The sequence below is a fragment of the Leucoraja erinacea genome, unplaced genomic scaffold (assembly GCF_028641065.1).
Source record: "Leucoraja erinacea ecotype New England unplaced genomic scaffold, Leri_hhj_1 Leri_783S, whole genome shotgun sequence".
NCBI lineage: Eukaryota > Metazoa > Chordata > Chondrichthyes > Rajiformes > Rajidae > Leucoraja > Leucoraja erinaceus.
In genome coordinates, this window is record NW_026576711.1 from 44,394 (window position 1) to 60,000 (window position 15,607).

Here is a 15,607-nt window from a genome sequence, read left to right on the forward strand (position 1 = left end):
ATATTGCATATAGAAATTCCTGCTTTGCCTGCAGAACTTTTATTAGTTATATTGCATATAGAAATTCCTACTTTATCTGCAGAACTTTTATTAGTTATATTGCATATAGAAATTCCTGCCTGCAGAACTTTTATTAGTTATATTGCATATAGAAATTCCTGCTTTGCCTGCAGAACTTTTATTAGTTATATTGCATATAGAAAATCCTACTTTGCCTGCACAATCTCACTGTAGTTGGATCATAGAGCTCAGATAGTGGAGGCCTCATGGCAGCAAACTTGTGAAAATCTTTCTACCTCTCTGTTATTTAATGCACAATAAGCACTCTGTTGTACAATGAGAATTTTATTGGGTCTGCACAAACTTTCAATTTAGTTCAGACCTTAAACAGGCAAAAACAGGAAAGTAAACATATAGAAACATAGAAATTAGGCCCTTGGGTGTCCTTGTGCATCAGGCACTGAAAGTAAGCATGCAGGTACAGCAGGCAGTGAAGAAAGCCTTCATAGAAACATAGAAACATAGAAATTAGGTGCAGGAGTAGAGGCCATTCGGCCCTTCGAGCCTGCACCATTTCCCATTCAATATGATCATGGCCGATCATCCAACTCAGTATCCCATCCCTGCCTTCTCTCCATACCCCCTGATCCCTTTAGCCACAAGGGCCACATCTAACTCCCTCTTAAATATAGCCAATGAACTGTGTGGCCTCAACTACCCTCTGCGGCAGAGAGTTCCAGAGATTCACCACTCTCTGTGTGAAAAAAACACACAGAGACTATTAAGTAGATAAAGCAGACTATTATCTAAATGGTGGCCGACTAGGAAAAGGGGAGACCTGGGTGTCATGGTACACCAGTCATTGAAAGTAGGCATGCAGGTGCAGCAGGCAGTGAAGAAAGCGAATGGTATGTTAGCATTCATAGCAAAAGGATTTGAGTATAGGAGCAGGGAGGTTCTACTGCAGTTGTACAGGGTCTTGGTGAGACCACACCTGGAGTATTGCGTACAGTTTTGGTCTCCAAATCGGAGTAAGGACATTATTGCCATAGAGGGAGCGCAGAGAAGGTTCGCCAGACTGATTCCTGGGATGTCAGGACTGTCTTATGAAGAAAGACTGGATAGACTTGGTTTATACTCTCTAGAATTTAGGAGATTGAGAGGGGATCTTATAGAAACTTACAAAATTCTTAAGGGGTTGGACAGGCTAGATGCAGGAAGATTGCTCCCGATGTTGGGGAAGTCCAGGACAAGGGGTCACAGCTTAAGGATAAGGGGGAACTCCTTTAAAACCGAGATGAGAAGAAGTTTTTTTCACACAGAGAGTGGTGAATCTCTGGAACTCTCTGCCGCAGAGGGTAGTCGAGGCCAGTTCATTGGCTATATTTAAGAGGGAGTTAGATGTGGCCCTTGTGGCTAAGGGGATCAGAGGGTATGGAGAGAAGGCAGGTACGGGATACTGAGTTGGATGATCAGCCATGATCATATTGAATGGCGGTGCAGGCTCGAAGGGCTGAATGGCCTCTACTCCTGCACCTAATTTCTATGTTGAAGCTGGGTGCTCCCCTTTGTCCCAGATGCAGTCGAGTCTTCATGGCAGAATACTTGTAAAAATCTTTCTACCACTCTGTTATTTAATGCTGAATAAGCACATATTGACTCTGTTGTACACTGAGAATTTTAGTGCCCCCTGATCCCTTTAGCCACAAGGGCCACATCTAAATACCTCTTAAATCTAGCTAATGAGCTGGCCTCAACTATCTTCTGTTGCAGAGAATTCCACAGATTCACCACTGTGTGTAAAAAAAAAAAAAAAAAAAAGTTCTCATCTCGGTCCTAAAAGATTCCCCATTATCCTTAAACTGTGTGACCCTTTGTTCTGGACTTCCCCAACATTGGGACTAACTTTCCTGCAACTCTCTGGAACTCTCTGCCACAGAGGGTAGTCGAGGCCAGTTCATTGGCTATATTTAAGAGGGAGTTAGATGTGGCCCTTGTGGCTAAGGGGATCAGGGGGTATGGAGAGAAGGCAGGTACGGGATACTGAGTTGGATGATCAGCCATGATCATATTGAATGGCGGTGCAGGCTCGAAGGGCCGAATGGCCTACTCCTGCTCCTAATTTCTATGTTTCTATGTTTCTAGCCTGTCCAACACCGTACAAATTTTCTTCTCAGGAGCATTTCCCCAATAGCATTTCCCCTCAAGAGCTTTTTCTTTCTACCTCTGTTATTTAATGTAGAATAAGAACATATTGACTGCATGATATTTTCTGTAATTTCAGATGTCAACAGTGGGTGCAGAATACCCGCCGACATGATCTCCTACATCGAACTGCGGCGTATTTGTCACATAACTGCCGTCTTTGTTCTGAGCATTTCGAACTTAGCCAGTTTAACAACAAGCAGACCAAGAACAGGCTAGTTTGGGATGCAGTTCCAACGCTCTTTGACCTCCGTAGCCCTCCAAAACAACGGTATACTCAACCCAGGATACTTGAGAGGAATAATGAGATTTTTCCCTCGGCCGACCATTGTTACTGCTTAGCTGCGGACCGGGTTCGTGAGGAAGGGCTTCCATTCACACCAGATGCAACTCACAGAGTGTCACACAACATACAGGCCGACCACTCTTACTGCACAGCTTCGGACCAGATTCGTGAGAATGTTATTCAATTCACACCAGTTGTAAATTACAGAAGAGCGCTGAAGATGGAAAGACAGCGTACTTTCCGCCTGAAGAAAAGGGTGCAACAGATGAGGAAATTAGCGAGAAGGAGAGCTACAGAAAGCTTGATCAGTTTCGATTTTTTACACGAGCCTCTAAAGTCTTTTTTCGAATCACAATTGCGGAATGCGCCATGGCGTAGAAGCGCAAGAGGAAGACGATGGGATTATGCAGACAAGATACTTGCCTTGTCTCTCTACCACAAGAGTCCCAGCACATATCAGTTCTACCAGAGCATGTTCACACTTCCATCAATTTCATCTCTGCGTAGATGGTTGTGTAATGTGGAAGTAAGGCCAGGATTTCCCACTAAGATCTTCGAGCTTTGGAAGGACAGGGTAGCAGGCATGTCAGAGAGTGATAGAGTCTGTATCGTCTCCTTTGATGAAATGAGTCTACGTACAAGCCTCTCGTACAACATCACAGAAGATTCAGTCGAAGGTTTCGAGGACTTTGGATCGCAAGGGAAGACGTCACAGCCTGCCAACCATGCTCTTGTTTTCATGGTTAGAGGCCTGTTTGGGAAATGGAAACAACCTGCGGGTTACTTTCTGTCACGAGACTGCACAAGGGCGGACAAACTGCAAGCATTGCTCAATGAATGCTTGCACAAGGTTAAGGCAATCGGACTACAGCCTAAGGCGGTGGTTTGTGACCAAGGCCCAAGCAATGTTCGGTTGTACAACAACTTGGGCGTGACAGAAAAACATCCTTTCTTCTTACACGGGGGAGCCAAGATCTTTTGCCTGCACGACCCGCCACACCTGCTAAAAAACACCAGGACAAATTTGGAGAAGTTTGTCTTTGAGATAACGGGAGAGGATGGCGTTAAGAGACATATCAAGTGGGCACATATTCGCGCATTTTATGAAATGGAGTCACAGTTTCCCATTAGGAAAGACCATCACCTGACCAGACCCCACTTTGCTCTGAACAGCTTCTCCAAAATGAGAGTCAATCAAAGCAGGGCGGGTGTTCCGTCATTCAGTGGCAGCGGGCATGTTAACCTATTCAACTGCGGGATGGTTGCCTCGGGGTGCTGCTTATACTGCGGATTTCATTGCACTGATAGATGGACTGTTTGATGCATTTAACGGCAGGTGTCTCAAGGCAATAAAAAAGTTGAGGAGACCCATGTCTGCAAAATCGGCGCATTGGTCCTTCTTTGAATCGTGCCTGCCTGTACTGCAAAGCTTAAAAGTGCTTGGAGCGGAAAATGCATTGTTTGTCAAAGGATGGCGGCTTGCAATTTCTTGCATTACACAACTGTGGCAGCACATCAAGGAAGATACAGGTGCTTGTTTCATGCTCACATCCAGGGTTAATCAGGATGTCGTTGAGGATTTATTCGCGACCATTCGGCGGAAGGTCGGATTCCGAGAACAGCCATCGGCAAAGGAATTTCGCTGCGCTTTAAGAATGGTCATGGTAGCTGAACTGATAAAGCCATCTCTAAGTGCAAACTGTAAACCTGACGATGCTAACTTTCTCTTATCGTTGCAAACACTGACAAAAGACAGAGTCAAGAAACCATCTCCATCTATCTCCCATCACAATAGGACACAGCAGAACCCTGTATTTTGCAGCACGTCACTTGATCTCCCGGAAGAGAACACTCTGGCTTACATCGCTGGCTACATCTGCCGTAGATTCCTCACCCCACATGAATTGGTCTCAAAATGTCACATATGCAGAGACGTTCTGCTACGACCTGATACAGCCTTAGTTGATCCTGCCCTCGTATTCATACACCATAAGACATACGACACATCGACATCAGACCCCGGCTCCCTGATGGTGCCTTCAGAACAGTTTCTTGCATTCTGTCGGGTGTGCGAGAAAGTGTTCTGCACAGAATTCGACAATGCTAACATGACCAGGAACAACATCTCCAATCTGATAAATGCAGCGATTCACAATAGTAAGGAATACAGGGACATGAACTTATGCTGCCAGAGAGTCAAGGCTCGAATTGTAGCTATCTTTGTCAGTGTCCGCATACATTATGGACTCAAACTCAAGAACAGAGCCCTGCAGGATCTGGCCATTAAAAGGAAGTGTAAGAAAGTTCTAAAAGTGCCGCATAAGCAAAGTACATGTATTGATGAAACGTCAGAAATGAAGTGTTAGTGTTATGAATTATTTAAAATTGAGTGGGCTGGTGCAATATACTGCCAAAGTGCCGTTACGAGATATTCACATTAAAATCTCACCATGTAGGACAGAATGAAAGGTGCTGTCCTTGCTTGTTAATGGATCTTGCCTTTGAATTATGAAATTGAGTGGGTTAGTGCAATGTTGGTTCCGTGTGCTGCTAATGTGTCGTTATCAGACATTCCGTGTTAAAAAGACAAATAAATCGCAATAAAAGCCAAAAGATGGCTATGTTCCTTCCACAGCCTGACCCGGATCAGCATGGCCAAAACAGATTGAAGTTGCGGGGAGGTTTACAATTTTTTTACAAAGTTTATTATTTAATGTCCCTTGTCTGGTCTGAAATAAAGTTCAACATTGGATATAAAAATCAGAATAAATATCATTGTGTGTGTTACATGATTATATACATCTATATCACATTCATGTATCATGTATTGCAAAAGGATTTGAGTACAGGAGCAGGGAGGTTCTACTGCAGTTGTACAGGGTCTTGGTGAGACCACACCTGGAGTATTGTGTACAGTTTTGGTCTCCAAATCTGAGGAAGGACATTATTGCCATAGAGGGAGTACAGAGACGGTTCACCAGACTGATTCCTGGGATGTCAGGACTGTCTTATGAAGAAAGACTGGATAGACTTGGTTTATACTCTCTAGAATTTAGAAGATTGAGAGGGGATCTTATAGAAACTTACAAAATTCTTAAGGGGTTGGACAGGCTAGATGCAGGAAGATTGTTCCCGATGTTAGGGAAGTCCAGGACAAGGGGTCACAGCTTAAGGATAAGGGGGAAATCCTTTAAAACCGAGATGAGAAGAACTTTTTTCACACAGAGAGTGGTGAATCTCTGGAACTCTCTGCCACAGAGGGTAGTTGAGGCCAGTTCATTGGCTATATTTAAGAGGGAGTTAGATGTGGCCCTTGTGGCTAAGGGGATCAGGGGGGTATGGAGAGAAGGCAGGTACGGGATACTGAGTTGGATGATCAGCCATGATCATATTGAATGGCGGTGCAGGCTCGAAGGGCCGAATGGCCTCTACTCCTGCACCTAATTTCTACCTAATTTCTATATGTTGTATCTATGTATTCCCCTTCTCTGCCTCCGTCTGCCCTGAGGCCTAATGGCGGAGCTGTCGACCTCGCGGCTCAGGAGGCAGAGCCCGCCAGGACTCGCCCTGAGCTCACTGACGTGAGGACGGTCCGGCTCGGGGCTGTGACAGGGCTTCCGTGACGGACTGTGACGTTCCTGTGAGGGCGGCCAGCACGAGGGAGGAACGGTGCTCCCGTCGGGAGTGGCCGAGCTCGGGGAGGTACGGCGCTCCCAGCCCGAGGGATGAGCGGCGCCCATGTCGGGGCAGCCTGGCGCAGGCTGAACGGTACTTACGTGAGGGCGATCCGGCTCGGGGCTGGAACGGTGATCCGGTGGCTGGGACGGCGTTTTGGCGGCGGTGACCTGAGTCCGGGGTTCGGCCGTGAGCCGTCGGCGGGACTGGTGGACGGCGGCTTCGACCACCCCGGGCCGCGGTGTTTGAGCCGCGGGACTGTTTGTACCGTTGCCCGGTGGGGAATCGCCTCAGCGCAGAGGGAGAAGAAACATAGAAATTAGGTGCAGGAGTAGAGGCCATTTGGCCCTTCGAGCCTGCACCGCCATTCAATATGATCATGGCTGATCATCCAACTCAGTATCCCATCCCTACCTTCTCTCCATACCCCCCTGATCCCCTTAGCCACAAGGGCCACATCTAACTCCCTCTTAAATATAGCCAATGAACTGTGTGGCCTCAACTACCTTCTGCGGCAGAGAGTTCCAGAGATTCACCACTCTCTGTGTGAAAAAAGGTTCTTCTCATCTCGGTTTTAAAGGATTTCCCCCTTATCCTTAAGCTGTGACCCCTTGTCCTGGACTTCCCTAACATGGGGAACAATCTTCCTGCATCTAGCCTGTCCAACCCCTTAAGAATTTTGTAAGTTTCTATAAGATCCCCTCTCAATCTTCTAAATTCTAGAGAGTATAAACCAAGTCTATCCAGTCTTTCTTCATAAGACAGTCCTGACATCCCAGGAATCAGTCTGGTGAACCTTCTCTGCACTCCCTCTATGGCAATGTCCTTCCTCAGATTTGGAGACCAAAACTGTACGCAATACTCCAGGTGTGGTCTCACCAAGACCCTGTACAACTGCAGTAGAACCTCCCTGCTCCTATACTCAAATCCTTTTGCAATGAAAGCTAACATGCCATTCGTTTTCTTTACTGCCTGCTGCACCTGCATGCCTACCTGCATGAAGAGGAGGGAAGAGACTGCAGACCTAAGACTTTTTGCCTCCATCACAGTGAGGAGATGCTGGATGGACTCACTGTGGTGGATGTTAATATGTGTTTATTGTTGTTTTTTATTGTTTTGTATGTATGTATGACTGCAGGCACGAAATTTCGGTCTGAATGACAATAAAATAAACCCTGTTCCTTCCAGCACCATCTAGTCCGTTGTATGCTCGCTGAATAAAACCATCCTTAAGTTATACATCATTTATAAATCTTGCTTAAGCAAATTTAATTTTGTGAAATTCTACAATTAGATAGCCCCACCATTACAGACCGATCTCATTCCACTCTCTGGTTATTGGGAAGACTCTCTCTGCCACAGAGGGTAGTTGAGGCCACAGTTCATTGGCTATATTTAAGAGGGAGTTAGATGTGGCCCTTGTGGCCAAGGGGATCAGAGGGTATGGAGAGAAGGCAGGTACGGGATACTGATGTGGCCATGGGGAATGTGCCACTCCACACAGACGGCACCCGAGGTCAGGATCAAACCAGGGTCTCTGGCGCTGTGCGAAAGCATCCCAAAGATTGAGAGGGGATCTTATAGAAACTTACAACATTTCTTAAGGGGTTGGACAGGCTAATGCAGGAAGATTGTTCCCGATGTTGGGGAAGTCCAGAACAAGGGGCCACACACACAGTTTAAGGATAAGGGGGAAATCTTTTAGGACCGAGATGAGAAAAACATTTTTTTTTTCCCACACACAGAGAGTGGTGAATCTGTGGAATTCTCTGCCACAGAAGGTAGCTGAGGCCACATAGTTCATTGGCTATATTTAAGAGGGAGTTAGATGTGGCCCTTGTGGCCAAGGGGATCAGAGGGTATGGAGAGAAGGCAGGTACGGGATACTGAGTTGGATGATCAGCCATGATCATATTGAATGGCGGTGCAGGCTCGAAGGGCCGAATGGCCTCTACTCCTGCACCTATTGTCTATGTTTCTATGTTAAGACCAGACCCCGTTTATTGTGGAGAAACAACTCCATAGAAAAAAGAAAATGAGCACAAAAACTTTAAGTAACATTTCAGGGCGAGAGCAACTGTAATCTTCATATTGCTATTAGTTTCCCAAATAGTGCACAGTGTGATTACATTAATGTGATTCGATGAATGAATTACAGAGTGCAAGTGGAATACAGGTGCACAACCTTTTATCCGACAGCCTTGGGACCAGACACTTTTCGGAATTCGGAATTTGTCGGCCTTCGGAATGGAAATTTTAGATTCAGATTCAATTTTAATTGTCATTGTCAGTGTACAGTACAGAGACAACGAAATGCATTTAGCATCTCCCTTGGAAGAGCAACATAGCAAATGATTTGAATAAATAATAATAAGTGTCCGGGGGGGGGGGGGTGGTGATTGGCAGTCACCGAGGTACGTTGTTGAGTAGAGTGACAGCCGCCGGGAAGAAGCTGTTCCTCGACCTGCTGGTTCGGCAACGGAGAGACCTGTAGTGCCTCCCAGATGGTAGGAGGGTAAACAGTCCATGGTTGGGGTGAGAGCAGTCCTTGGTGATGCTGAGCGCCCTCCGCAGACAGCGCTTGCTTTGGACAGACTCAATGGAGGGGAGCGTGGAACCGGTGATGCGTTGGGCAATTTTCACCACCCTCTGCAATGCCTTCCGGTCGGAGACAGAGCAGTTGCCATACCATACTGTGATGCAGTTGGTAAGGATGCTCTCGATGGTGCAGCGGTAGAAGTTCACCAGGATCTGAGGAGACAGATGGACCTTCTTCAGTCTCCTCAGGAAGAAGAAGAGACGCTGATGAGCCTGGTGAAATTTTTTAGCGTAGATTTTAATGGCTGGCTCAGTGGTAGAGTGCTCGGCTCATATCCGCAAGGTCGCTAGTTTGCGCCTCGATCCCGGCAGTTCGTCGGTTGATCGCGAGTTTGAGTCTTCAATGTAGTTTTTTTCTTGCAGAATAAATGTCTGTATGAAATGCAGTGTGTTGAATGAATTCCTGAATTTGTAAATGTGACCGCAGCATTGAATCACCTCCCGCACTCATGTCACCCTAGCGGGGCTACATGCCCTAAGGCGACATTTTCACACTCTTATATCCGTGTGCAGCAGAGGCGACGTGCGTTTGGCGCCAAACGTGAGCCTTGGTGTGCAGACGACATCCTGGAAAAAATGTCCGGTTTCTTCCAGGTAGGCGATATTCCCTCCCGGGCAATATACCCTCCACTTCTCTTTTATGAATGGGGATTTAGTTCCCCTTTCTTCCAGGACCGACCAGAGGTTCCGCTGTCACCTCTGCGGGCCGCCCTCGGTGAACGTTTTCAAGGACTGAAAAAATGTACGCTATTCGGAGGTTTTCGTTATTTGGATCTTCGGATAAAAGGTTGTGCACCTGTACAGAAACAACTCAAACACAGCATATGAGCCATTCAAAAGAACTGATTTTAAAAACATTAAAAAAGAAAATTACCAGAGGCAAAATTTATAAACATTTTTTATCTTTAACAAGAATTAAGAGAATTATGAACTAACATAAGTATGAATCTAACCCTATGTCACACACAAAAACTTCCCCGCTCCCACGTTGATTACCCTGCGAGTCTGGTCGGGTCGGCTAGGTTCCAGTTTACACAAAATCTACTCAAACACAGCCCATGAACCATTTAAAAAGAAATGATGTAAAAAACATTATAACCATATAACAATTACAGCACGGAAACGTTCGAACAATTACAGGACGGAAAGGAAAAGTTCGGCACGGACTAGTAGGGTCGAGATGGCCTGTTTCCGTGCTGTAATTTCTGTAAATGCTGTAATCAGGAATAGTTGCTTTCCGAGAATTATAACTACTATTAATTCTAATTCACACATGCACTGACTTCACTGCCCAACACGGACTTCCATCTGTATATATGTATATATGTATATAGCGCCGCAGAAATTGTGCACCTATCCCCCCCCCCGCCCCCATCCCCCCCCCCCCCCCCTTCTCCCTTACTGTTTTTTTTTTTTTTTCTGTTTCTGTTTTTGTTTTTTGTGCTAAATTGTATGTATGCACTGAGTACGAGCAGCTTTCAGTTTCACTGTACATGTATAGTGACAATAAATGGCATATCTCTAATTGTTATATGGTTATATGGAAACAGGCCATCTCGGCCCTACAAGTCCGTGCCGAACAACTTTTTTCCCCTTAGTCCCACCTGCCTGCACTCATACCATAACCCTCCATTCCCTTCTCATCCATATGCCTATCCAATTTATTTTTAAATGATACCAATGAACCTGCCTCCACCACTTCCACTGGAAGCTCATTCCACACCGCTACCACTCTCTGAGTAAAGAAGTTCCCCCTCATGTTACCCCTAAACTTCTGTCCCTTAATTCTGAAGTCATGTCCTCTTGTTTGAATCTTCCCTATTCTCAAAGGGAAAAGCTTGTCCACATCAACTCGGTCTACCCCTCTCATCATTTTAAAGACCTCTATCAAGTCCCCCCTTAACCTTCTGCGCTCCAGAGAATAAAGCCCTAACTTATTCAACATTAAAAAGAACACTATTACCAGAGTCAAATTTTATTCTTGACAAGACTTAACAGAGGTGAGAACTAACAGAATTACACCTAAGATCCTATAACTCTGCTATAAGATTACATGTCGGGTCGGGTCGGTAGGATTAGGTTGCGAAAATGGCGGAGAAAAACGCCCAGGATTCCCTCCGTAGTGTACTACACGTCAGCCCATTGTATTTCGCAGGAGTAGCCTATCTTGCTCTGCTATAGGATCTTTGGTCCTGGCCAAAGATTATAGAGGAGCTAGACAGAGGTGCACTTCGCAATACTAAGGCGCACTTAGTATTGCGTACAGTTTTGGTCTCCAAATCTGAGGAAAGACATTATTGCCATAGAGGGAGTGCAGAGACGGTTCACCAGACTGATTCCTGGGATGTCAGGACTGTCTTATGAAGAAAGACTGGATAGACTTGGTTTATACTCTCTAGAATTTAGGAGATTGAGAGGGGATCTTATAGAAACTTACAAAATTCTTAAGGGGTTGGACAGGCTAGATGCAGGAATATTGCTCCCGATGTTGGGGGAAGTCCAGGACAAGGGGTCACAGCTTAAGGATAAGGGGGGAAATCCTTTAAAACCGAGATGAGAAAGACTTTTTTCACACAGAGAGTGGTGAATCTCTGGAACTCTCTGCCGCAGAGGGTAGTTGAGGCCACACAGTTCATTGGCTATATTTAAGAGGGAGTTAGATGTGGCCCTTGTGGCTAAGGGGATCAGGGGGTATGGAGAGAAGGCAGGTACGGGACACTGAGTTGGATGATCAGCCATGATCATATTGAATGGCGGTGCAGGCTCGAAGGGCCGAATGGCCTACTCCTGCACCTAATTTCTATGTTTCTATGTTTCAAGTCGTTAAGTTTATTCAATTCAACTTTAATGTCATTGCACAAATACAAGTACACACTACAAACCAACTGACTCACATGGCTATCTGGACTACACGTCTTCCCATTGTAAAGACTCCATCCCCTACTCCCAATTCCTCGGCCTACACCGCATCTGCTCCCAGGATGAGACGTTCCACACCAGGGCATCGGAAATGTCCTCGTTCTTCAGGGAACGGGGATTCCCCTCCGCCACCATAGATGAGGCTCGCACCAGGGTCTCATCCATACCCCGCAACACTGCTCTCTCTCCCCATCCCCTGCACTCGCAACAAGGGCAGAGTCCCCCTGGTCCTCACCTTTCACCCCACCAGCCGGCAAATACAACAAATAATCCTCCTCCATTTCCGCCACCTCCAACGTGACCCCACCACTCGCCACATCTTCCCATCTGCCCCCTATGTCTGCCTTCCGCAAAGACCGCTCCCTCCGCAACTCCCTTGTCAATTCTTCCCTTCCCTCCCGTACCACCCCCTCCCCGGGCACTTTCCGTTGCAACCGCAAGAAATGCAACACCTGTCCCTTCACCTCCCCCCTCGACTCCATTCAAGGACCCAAGCAGTCGTTCCAGGTGCGACAAAGGTTCACCTGTATCTCCTCCAACCTCATCTACTGCATCCGCTGCTCTAGATGTCAGCTGATCTACATCGGGGAGACTAAGCGGAGGTTGGGCGATCGTTTCGCCGAACACCTCCGCTCAGTCCGCAATAACCTACCTGAACTCCCGGTGGCTCAGCACTTCAACTCCCCCTCCCATTCCCAATCCGACCTCTCTGTCCTGGGTCTCCTCCATGGCCAGAGTGAGCAACACCGGAAATTGGAGGAACAGCACCTCATATTCCGCCTGGGTGTTTGCGTCCTGATGGCATTAACGTTGAATTCTCCCAATTTTGCTAGCCCTTGCTGTCTCCTCCCCTTCCTTAACCCTCGAGCTGTCTCCTCCCATCCCCCACCCGCCCTCGGGCTCCTCCTCCTCCCTTTTTCCTTCCTTCTCCCCCCCACCCCCCATCAGTCTGAAAAAGGGTTTCGGCCCGAAACGTTGCCTATTTCCTTCGCTCCATAGATTCAGATTCAGATTCAGATTCAATTTTAATTGTCATTGTCAGTGTACAGTACAGAGACAACAAAATGCATTTAGCATCTCCCTGGAAGAGCGACATAGCAAATGATTTGAATAAATAATAATAAGTGTCCGGGGGGGGGGGGGGGGGTGGTGATTGGCAGTCTCCGAGGTACGTTGTTGAGTAGAGTGACAGCTGCCGGGAAGAAGCTGTTCCTCGACCTGCTGGTTCGGCAACGGAGAGACCTGTAGCGCCTCCCGGATGGTAAACAGTCCATGGTTGGGGTGAGAGCAGTCCTTGGCGATGCTGAGCGCCCTCCGCAGACAACGCTTGCTTTGGACAGACTCAATGCAGGGGGAGCGAGGAACCGGTGATGCGTTGGGCAATTTTCACCACCCTCTGCAATGCCTTCCGGTCGGAGACAGAGCAGTTGCATGCTGCTGCACCCGCTCAGTTTCTCCAGCAATTTTGTGTACCTTGGGTACAAGGAAATGCAGTTTAGCGTCAGTCCGTAGTATTAGTGCAATATAGAAATAAAAATACAGAATAAGCATCGTCTTCGCCCCGCACCGGGCCACCCCCACGGGAGCGCCTGCCAGCCGGGAGCCGAGCCGCCCACACGGGAGTGTCTCAGCCCCGCACCGGGCCACCCCCACGGGAGCGCCTGCCAGCCGGGAGCCGGGCCGCCCACACGGGAGTGTCTCAGCCCCGCGCCGTCCGCCCTCACCGGAGCGCCGAGTCGTGCCGCTGCCCGAACGAACGCCACCGCATCTCGAAGACGGCCAGCCTCGCGTTGGTGAGTCCCGGCTGGCTCTATCTCCGGATCCTCGAGGTCAGTCGCAGGATGGAGGCCGCCAGCTCCGCCATTAGGCCTCAGCTCAGACGGGGGGGGAAGAGAAGGGGGATACGGCAAGAAAGTCGCATTCCCCCGAAGAGAGAGACAGAAAGCCCTGTTTCACCCCCCCCCCCCCCACATAACACAAACTAATAACCAAAAGTTTAACTGAACAAGACAAAAAAAGCAACACAAAAAAAGTAAAAACAGACAGACTGCAGCCGTTTCACAACTTCCTTATGCATCTTAAATATCTATGTCATGTTTTATACTTTGGCAATATAACAACGTATTTTTTATCATGCCAGCAAAGTTTTTAAATTGAAGATTGAAATTGAATAGCCTGCTAAAACCAATGGGCTGACGTGTAGTACGCAATGGAGTGGAACGTCGGCCATTTTAGTAACCCGATCCGACTTTGTATATCCCACTCGCAGTGTAACCAGCGTTGCGGGGGAACAGTTGTGTGTGTGTGTGATATAGTGTTAGATTCATGATTCGTAATTCTCTAACTTTTTTGCTAATGATTAATTTGTCAATAAATCATAATTCTGTTAATTTTTTAGGGGTCCTGGCAACAGCTCTGCCCATGGACCACAGAGACACAGAGACACAGAGTTATGGCTGGTTTAAGTTTCTTCCGGTTGATTTTTTTAGATCAGTTTAGTTTGTTGCACGGTGCAATTTATTGTAGTTTGTTCCATCCAAGTCCGCACATCCTTCCTCACCGGCGCGACTCTGGTCAGCAGCGGCCTCTGCAGCCCGTCTGCGTTTTTATTATTTTTGTCTATGTTTTTATGTAGTTTTTGTTATTTTTTGTTGGGGTGTGTGTGGTGGTGGGGTGGGAGGGAGGGGGCAACTTTTAAATCTCTCCCTGCACGGGAGACCCGACCTTTTCTTTGTCGGGTCTCCGTTGTCGTTGGGGCTGCAACGAGGAGCGGCCTCCAACAGGAGAAGACCGGGGACTCTGGTGCCGACGACTCACCGTCACCGTCGCGGAGCTGGCCGAGTCCGGAGCGGGTGGAGCGGTGGTGGAGCGCTGCTGCTGCTGCTGCTGCGGCCCGACCTCCGGAGATTCGGAGGCTGCAACTGCGGGTCTGGCGGACGGCGGCACCGGGAGCCCGCGGGTCCCTGGAGGGAGACCGCTTTTCAGGGCTCCCGCAACGGCGACTTCTCCCGCCCGAGTTGCGGGGTCGAAGAGCTCCTGGAGCGGGGCCTGACATCACCGCCCCGCGCGGCTTGGAATGGCCGCGGGACTCTGCGAGCGCACGCCGGGGGCTCCAACACCAAGACCCGGTGTGCGACCTCGCATCACCCGGCGTGGCTTTAATGGCCGCGGGACAATCGCCATCGCCAGCCGGGGGCTGTAACTTTGACTCTGACATCGGGGGGGGGGGGGGGGAGTGCAGTGGAGAGATAAGTTTTTTTGGCCTTCCATCACAGCGATGTGATGGATGTTTATGTAAATTATGTTGTGTCTTGGGTCTATTTGGGGTAAGGGGTCCAAATGACAATTAAATTGAATCTTGAATCTTGAATCTTGAATCTCAGGTAAGGGGCCCAAAATTGCTCACAATGGCCCCAAATGCAGCCTGACCAGCGCCTCCTAGATCCTCAGCATTACATCCCTGTTTTGATATTCTAATCCTTTTGAGAAAAATGCTGGAATACAGTCCGAGCCAGGCCAACCTCTCCCTGTACCTTTTAGTTTTAGTTCACAAATGGTGAACTTCTACCGCTGCACCATCGAGAGCATCCTTACCAACTGCATCACAGTATGGTACAGCAACTGCTCCGTCTCCGACCGGAAGGCATTGCAGAGGGTGGTGAAAATTGCCCAACGCATCACCGGTTCCTCGCTCCCCTCCATTGAGTCTGTCCAAAGCAAGTGCTGTCTGCGGAGGGCGCTCAGCATCGCCAAGGACTGCTCTCCCCCCAACCATGGACTGTTTACCCTCCTACCATCCGGGAGGTGCTACAGGTCTCTCCGTTGCCGAACCAGCAGGTCGAGGAACAGCTTCTTCCCGGCGGCTGTCACTCTACTCAACAACGTACCTCGGTGACTGCCAATCACCACCCCCATCCGGACACT